This window comes from Perna viridis, chromosome 9 (assembly GCF_037379345.1).
Source record: "Perna viridis isolate PV_CMFRI_1.1 ecotype Kerala chromosome 9, ASM3737934v1, whole genome shotgun sequence".
Classification (NCBI taxonomy): domain Eukaryota; kingdom Metazoa; phylum Mollusca; class Bivalvia; order Mytilida; family Mytilidae; genus Perna; species Perna viridis.
The window spans coordinates 10,058,110-10,066,812 of NC_142453.1; the positions used below are offsets into that span (position 1 = coordinate 10,058,110).

At 32.2% G+C, this 8,703-nt stretch overlaps 1 long non-coding RNA gene across 2 annotated transcripts; it reads left to right on the forward strand.

The window, feature by feature from the left end:
• The first annotated feature begins 2,811 nt into the window (after positions 1-2,811).
• On the forward strand, positions 2,812-8,329 carry LOC148606627 (uncharacterized). 2 transcript variants are annotated; one of them, XR_015915548.1, is made up of 6 exons: positions 2,812-3,057; positions 3,572-3,611; positions 4,040-4,143; positions 4,314-4,413; positions 5,143-5,260; positions 8,198-8,329. It is a non-coding gene; the product is annotated as an uncharacterized LOC148606627 (long non-coding RNA). The 2 variants fall into 2 exon arrangements; XR_015915549.1 differs by lacking the exons at positions 5,143-5,260; positions 8,198-8,329 and having other exon boundaries at positions 4,314-4,551.
• Positions 8,330-8,703: the final 374 nt, after the last annotated feature.

Consider the following 8,703-nt stretch of genomic DNA (forward strand, 5'->3'; position numbering starts at 1 on the left):
AACAGTATTTTAAAACACTGAAATACAAGGAACGTTTTAAATTCTTTCAATCAGTACCTCTAAGCGGGTCAGAAGACAACAAAAGACATTTCAGGATTTTGTAAATATTCCAAACCAAATAGCTTTCAACATATTAAAATTCATCGCTTTGAAATTCACCATTTTTCGCTTCGGTTTGTTTGACAATGGTGCCAATCCTCTGATGTGTAAAAACTCAATATGAAACAACTGTTGTTTTTGTTTGTCAATTTTATAACCTTCCGCTGTTTATACATATTATTTGGGATACTCGAGATTTTTAAATTCAAATTTTTCTCGCCAGGATAAAATACATCTCATGTGATTTGTCATTGATATAAATATAGGGTATTGAATAATTTTCTCAATATTATTTTGCCCAATTATATTTGGTATTTGATTTTGTCATTTCTAAAATCGCTTTATTTTACATCATCTGTTGCATGGTTTGTACATGCAAATTAAATTTCGGGACTTTTAACACAAAATTTTGGTGAATGAATAACACGAAAAAATTAAGTTCATGTGAAGCTCCTTTTACACTTATCTCACGTAAATAAAATGATCCCACAGCGACAGATGAATCTAAGTTTGGTCAGTTCCCAACTTTTGGTCGTGCAATATTCATTCTTGCTATTCGATGTTTCCAGTAAAATTGATACTATTTCAGTAAAAAATACGGCTTACATTATTCGCCATTTCCCCTTGATAATCTATCTGTGTGTTGTTATTTTTCTTTACCAATGTTCAAGTAAATATCAGTTCTGTTTCATATATGGAAAAATAGATTTTATTTTTTCATCACTTTTTTTTATGGAAACGCATATATAACCGACATAACCCTTTTCCAGAAACTCCATACACAGGTGCTAAAGGAATGTCACAACAGATGATAGGAAAGTTTACAATACGGAATGATAAGTCATTGCATTTCTTGTATAGTTTGGTAAATAATTAGTCCACCACACTGGAAAAAAATGTTCCAGCATTCTGAAAATATCTGTGGTATATTTGGAAGATGATTTGGATGTTTTTACAAAGTATGAGGAATCTCGTCCAAGAACTACATATTTGTGCCGAAATACGATCTTAAACTTGATATCACAAGACAATAAATCATGCGATAAAAACTCACAAAGAGACAAAACTTTACTTAAAAGATACTTAAAATATATTATCAAAACAAATATAAAATGTTTATTTCTCTGCACTGAGTAACATGATGCATGATGGCACAACATTCCCAAATATTGGATAATTTATAAATTTGCGCAAAAAATTATTTTAGGAGGGGGGCTGCCAATGGATATTCGTAAACATCGAATATTGGAAATATCTGAAGAACATTGTATTTAATCAATTGTTAATTCTGTGACCTAACTACTCTGACTTGTGTCAGACGAGCTACTTTACTGCGGTTACAAGGTGTCAAGTTCAGTGCGTAGTTATCCCGGTTTTACGTCAAATCTCATTGGAGATATTTTTTCTCATATGAGAAATTGATACTTCATATCGGTCGAAAATAGTAAATCAGAATGTCTGGTCAAATTAGAATTTGTTAGGTCGTTGTCGTACTTACACATATTTGTTAACATCTGCCATAGCTTGTTTAATCTTTTTTTACCTTCTATGCTCTTATACTTTGTGACCGTTTAACACATTCATTTACATACATATATAATATGTATATATCAAAACTAAATAACTATCTCAGGACTAAAACATATGCATAACTTATCGAAATTAAGCCAGTTAAAAAAGTCAGAAAGAATATGTTGCCCAAAAAAATATTTCATGATTAAGTGAAAATAAAGTTAAGCAGGTTCACAAAAAAAAAATAATGCTTATCTTATATTTTAAATGATAATCAGTTCATTTTATGTTATATAAAGGCTTCTTATTACAGCCACTTGAATTTTATACCAAACTTTGATGTAACGGTGTTAAGAGAAATGCATTATTTTCAAAATGAATTTTCATTTATACTGTTTGCAGATACTTTGGAACTGAAATGCAACATGCACGCAAAATGTAGAACTGCTAATGGTTCTTGTAACAATTTAGAGCATCCTACATGGGGCATGTCTGGAACTAAAAAAGGCGGTTTATTGATAGATTTGGTAAACCTGTGGTAGACTTTGAAAATGGTAACGATTGTTTTGTTGAAAAAAAGGTTCTTTCCATGCTTGGTGACCATCAAAACTCTCTTGTTTTAAGTTCGAATAATGGTATGATTTGTTTTATTTATTCAAACACATATCTCATAATAGGGTATGTTAAGTTTGAGTTTTTTTAACATACAATTTTTGTTCCAAATATGTATTTATTTACCGTATTATATAATGGTATTTTAACAAAATGATTTTGCTCTTCTTCTTTTGCTTTTAATATCTATATGCACTAAAATCCAGAAATACTATCTTTTTCCGTCTTCGAGGTATGAAATATACATCACTATTAATGCAACATTTCCTTTAAAAAACTTCCTCTTACAAGTATCATATATTAACTTTATACAATCAGGAATAGCCTTTTGCCTGTAAACTAAAAGTACGACTGCGAATGTCTGAACAATGGAATATCCGTTGGTCACCATAACTTTACATAATAATACAATGAGTATTGTAAACAGTTCATGTCAGTATACGAATATAACGGAGCCACAAGCAATTATTGAAGTAAACTAAATTTCATGAGAATAACAAATCTGCATTTTGCAGGCTTGATTCGTTGCGCATTTTGTTTGCAGCCTTGATTGGTTTCGCTTTTTGTCCGCAGACTTGATTAATTGCGCTTTTTGTCAGCAGACTTGATTTGTTGCGCATCTTGTCCGCAGACTTTATTGGTTGTGCATTTTGTCACATTTCATTTGAACAATAGGAAAGAATATACCCAGGGGTTATCCTTATAGGCTACCAAATCCCCGAGATGTTTCTAAATCTGGAAGGAAAGATGAATTCGATTTCAAAAGGACAGTTCAAAAGATGGCTTTCGGTCAACAACTAGCCCATGATTTGATTGAAACTAAAATACCTAGTGGTAAGTGTTATAACGGAATTATAAATGTAAAAGTCTGTTAATATAATGAAGTTTAATCACTACAATAACTACGAATCAAAACAATTAATATTTTTGTTAACAGAAAAGCACTTTGTCTCACTGATTTCTCAATCTCAATTGTTTGGAGTTACGGTTAAATGCTGATTTCTTCTCTTGGTCAAATATGCATAGAGTAAATACTAGTAACCGTTTTTACATTATCGGACGAAAATCTATAAGTGACTTTAGAATAACAATTTTAAATTTTGTAAAAATTTAAAGAAAGATGTATAATATTGATGTTTTTGTGTAAAATTTATTATTTTTGTTGAATTTGATTCTTTTCTCATTACGTATCGTCTGTTATACTAAACCGCTCTTCACAGTAGAAATACCATTTTTAGGTAAATAAATTGTCATAACGATTTGTGTGAATGTTAGATCATTTATGTATTAGTGGGCCAATGAAAATAGTGACTATGCTTTCTTTCAATGAATATATTTGCCTTATCAGAACGTGACTGCTGTAGTGCGTCTGATCCATATTGAAATAAGTAAGTATTTTTTTTATTTCTGATTAAGGCTGTAAAAAACAACACAAAAGAATATTTCAAAATATTTTACATGTCTTAACTTCTATAAATCGACATTAACAAACAATATTAATCTGTAACGCATGAAGATGTCTTTATCAACCAATTAAACGTAAATGATTTATAAATTTAACAGTTTAAATTACGTCATTCCTCTCTTGCGCATATTTCTAAACAAGATATAATTAATCTGCAGCAAGTGAGTTTATTCAATATCTTGCATACATTTATGCACTATGTCACCACGACACCATTCATGTATTTTGTAATTAAAAGTACTTGTTTTTTTTTAATATATTATCTTTATTCTTCGTTTTTTTCTCGCTCCTGTTATACACAGAGCCACTTTTAGCTCTCTAATTTTAATGTGATTTCACGATGTATTTTAGCATTGATGAATGTTTTCCGATTCACATTTCTGATATGGACAAAGAGTTACCTTCTATATGTCTAAATTTTGTTAGATCAGAAGCATCAGTTACAACAGAGTCAGGTAGGGACACAAAAATTATATACATCAAGTATAATCATTTACAAAATCTTTACATTGTGATTAATCAGTATTTTTACCTATAATTACATTTAAAATTATGTTATACAGGTTACGGTGTTGAGCTGTGCTTTTGTCAATTTTAATGTATATCAATATTTGTTTTTTTTTAGAATTTAGAGAAAATATCAGTATGATTAGTTCTTACATAGATGCTACTTGTTTATATGAGGACACAGATGAAACTGGAAAAATTAAGAGTACCTAACAGCTGTACGTTTTCTTGATTTAATTTGTATTTTATTTGATGAATCTTTATTGTCTGTTAATGTGTATTGAGCACACAGTAGAGTAGAGTTTTTACATGATGATGCATATTTTTTTTCCTTTTTCTTTGTAGAACATTAACGATTAAACCAATTTATTAGTGTCTCCCTCACTTAAAATGAGGACAAAGTGAAAACGAATGACGTGTCAATTAATATAGTTTTATTCATCAGGTGTGCTTATCTGTTGTCTTCCTACTTTGTCACAGGGAAAATTACACGCATTATTGATCTTCAAATCATAATATATCACCTGATTATCAAGGTGTGGTAGGAGGGCCTACCAGCGTTGTAGTAGGATCAAGGTGTGGAAGGAGGGCCTACCTGCGTTGTAGTAGGAAGTGAGGTTTAAATAGTCAGATAATTGACTTGGGTAAAGGATTGTTCCTTAGCCAAATCAGTTTGTCGCTTGTTTGTGACCGAGCGGTGTATGGTTCGATCCTCGGTGGCTCGAATCTTGCTCCTCCAATAAAGTAGATTAACAATTAGGTAGGTTGATTAGATAATTCCGCGTTTTGTATATGTGCATTAGTGTGCACAAGTCATGTCGTTTATGAACACAAAAAATAAAAACTAATCAGTTAAAATCATACGTACCTGCTTTATGTATTTATTTATTTATTTTGGATTTTTTTTAAAGGAATAATTGATTTACACTCTGTATACTTTACTTTAGAAAAACTAAACCTACTAATGTTGAAATAATGTCTAAACGATTCCTTATAACTTACTGCCGACAACTGATGGTGGTAGCTGTTTAAAATTACAGCAAGACAACAGATGCCCTTTCGCAGGTAAAAAGTTGTGTTTTAAGTTACAGTTAAATAATTCTATGTTTACTTTTTTAGCTGTCAAATTCATGACAGTCGTGATGTTTGATGTATAATGCCACAAGTCATGCTGTTTGTTTTTCTTCCTCAAAACCGTAACAGATCATTTACCTAAAGACTCTGATTTATAGGTATTTGGAAAAGATTACTTTGACATTTTGACTCCTCTATGACTCTCATATTTTAACATACACTATTTTTTAATGCATATAATCCAACCTTCAAGTAATATGATATGTATACAATGCCATTCACTCTGAAATAGTAATAACTATTTCAAATATAGTATCGTTTTTTTTTTCTGTAAGGTGGTCGTTTGTCAACAAAGGTTTAGATGCAATTAATTTGGCTAACATCCACCATCACAAAAACGTTACCGACAAAATTCCCCTATATTTCAAAGACAAATCTATACCAATTATTTCATATTCCTATACTTCATCCATTGCATCCAAAATTTACAATTATAAAAGGCTATTGCAGAACCTTGTAATTGAGGACTCAAGGCTAAACCACCAGACTGTTCTTGCAAAAATTCTCCATTCAAATATGGTCCTTCTGGTCACGTCGTTACGGGAGATTTAATCATCATCGAAAACGAATCTCTGCGTAATATCCTTTCTAAAGGTCCCAAGTACCGTGAACCACGCTCCATAAATTGGAATTATAACTTTAAAGTTCTTATGGATGCCGTCGAGGACTATGCAAGAAAATGGAAAAAACAAGAACAAGAAGACATTGATTCTCTGTCAGAGTTGTTAAAGGGCGTGAGGTCTTTAATATTGAAACGAATGAAAGTTTTACGTAGGTCGATGAGTGCCAAGACTACATCGGTTTTCAAAGACCCCGATGTAGCAAAAACATTGTCTACTATACATGACAAAACGTTTTTCATCCAATGTTTACTATCAGAGGTAGACGTAGAAAATAATAGCAGTGATAAGACCTATACTGCTACCACACTCTCCAAAGAAGAGATTGTGGAAAACCATAAATATGTGCTATCCTCTTTTGGTATCTCTACCAAGGACGATGAATATGATTTACCGTCTATATACTGGATTCCTGAACTCCACAAGAATCCATACAAACAACGTTTCATAGCTGGATCTGTAAAACGTACCACCAAACCTCTTTCGAAACTTTTAACTTCTATACTCACAACTGTCACAGAGGGTCTGCAGTCCTACCACAACACTTGTTACTCCCGTAGTGGAATTAATTCAATGTGGATCCTGAAAAGTTCGTAAGATCTTTTGGAGACAATCAGTCCAAGACTATTTTCTGAATATAATAGCATTAAAACCTATGATTTTTCAACACTGTATACTTCTATTCCCCATACTCAGTTAAAATCCCGACTTAAAAACATTATACATCGTTGTTTTTCAAAAAAAAATGGTACACCTAGATACAAATATATAGTTCTTGGTAGAGATTCCTCATACTTTGTAAGAAATAATTCCAAATCATCTTCCAAATATACAGAGGAAAATGTTCACAAAAAGCTGGAATTTTTAATCAAAAACATATTTGTCCAGTGTGGTGGACGTGTTTTTCAACAAACGGTCGACATTCCAATGGGAACAAATTGTGCCCCTTTACTTGTTGACCTATTCCTTCACTCTTATGAGGCTGACTTTATAGCTGATCTGATCCGAAAGAAAGAATATCGTTTGGCTAGATCCTTCAATCTCAGGTTCCGCTATGTAGATGACGTATTATCTTTAAACAATCATAATTTCGGGGATTTGATACATTGTATCAACCCAAAAGAACTTGAGATAAAGGATACTACAGACACTGTGAAGTCAGCCTCATATCTTGACTTACACTTAAAAATCGATGGTAAAGGAAACTATTGACCTAACTTTACGACAAACGTGATGACTTTTCATTCAAAATTGTCCTTTCATTTGTGGCAACATCCCTGCGTATGGAGTGTTCATGTCACAACTCATACGTTATGCAAGAGCTTGCCAAAACTACGCAGACTTTTTGTATCGCGCTAGAACTATAACAAATAGGCTTCTGGAAGAGGGTTATGTTGCTACAAGATTGAAGTCAGCACTACAGAAATTTTATGGTCGTCATCATAATCTGGTGGATTGTTATGACGTATTCATCTGCATCCTGAAAACTGATTTATTCAACGGGTCATAGTTTTCCTTTCCTCGTTTGTCTACCCCACACTTGACTTTTTATGAGCAACTCGGCGGGTGTTTCTAGAGAACCAGAGGAAGCTTATCCTACCGGTACACCTGGTCCAAGCTCCCAGTTTTTATTGGAGTCCGAGTTGCTCATTTGCTTTTGTAACTGTGTATGTATGATCTTGGTTACTTTGTGTTCTTTGTTGTGTGTGTCTGTATTCCTTGTCTGGTCTTTGTCCCTGGATTGTGTTCTGTTGAATACCGCTATAACCCTGGTTCCCTTGAATACTCTTTTTAACAATGGAATTTTTTATTCTGTAGTCATTTATAATTTTTAAAGTTTGTATTAAGTTTCTCTCTATCTGTGATGCATGTATAGTCTATTCAAACATGTAGATACACTTAAGACAAGAATATTCTAATACAAATCAAAGATTGCTAACAAATAGTTTCTTATCTGAAACAAAACAACAGCATGATACAATATATATCCTAATGAGCAAATGTCTGGTACTAGACCATTAAACTTACTGGAATACCATTAAACTTGCTTTTGGGTAACTTAATTCACGAATTCGTATGTATGCTGTTTGTGTGATCTTACCTTCAAGAGGTCCTGAAATCTGTATTAAAAAGAACTAAATGTACCTTTACACTAAAGCAATATTTATACTTGAAAAAAGAAACCAAGAAGAAAAAGTTGTGTTTGTTGAGTGCCATAAGTATCACGTTATTTCACTTTTGATTTCAGCCCTAGATGCAGGGATACTCCGGATATTAATATACACCTATGGAAAAAAGACCACCACTATTGATTGATCAGTCGAGCGCCACCACTTACCTGCTTACCTGTAATAGACCTTAAAAATAAAATTGTTTACTGTCACAAAATATTTGAGTTATATTTAATAAATCAATGACCTAAAACAATCACCTTCATTACAAAAACGCAGAAATAAATGACCAAATATCAAACAAGGTCTTTATACTGAAGTTTTTCAAAGATAAGTATGCTTTCGAAACAGCGATGTGAACAAACAAATTAGAAAATAAATTGATCAAAATAATATACACAAACAGAAGAAATTAAAAGACTTAACCCGTAATATTACAACATTCTTTGGTTCTAGGTGCTATATTTGGTTACCTTTGCTGTGGTTTTGGAGTATTCTTGTATATTATTCAAATATTTTTGGTTCTTAAACATTCCAAAAAGTTTGTTGTAATGTTGCAGATGCGATGTTATATCTCGAAACA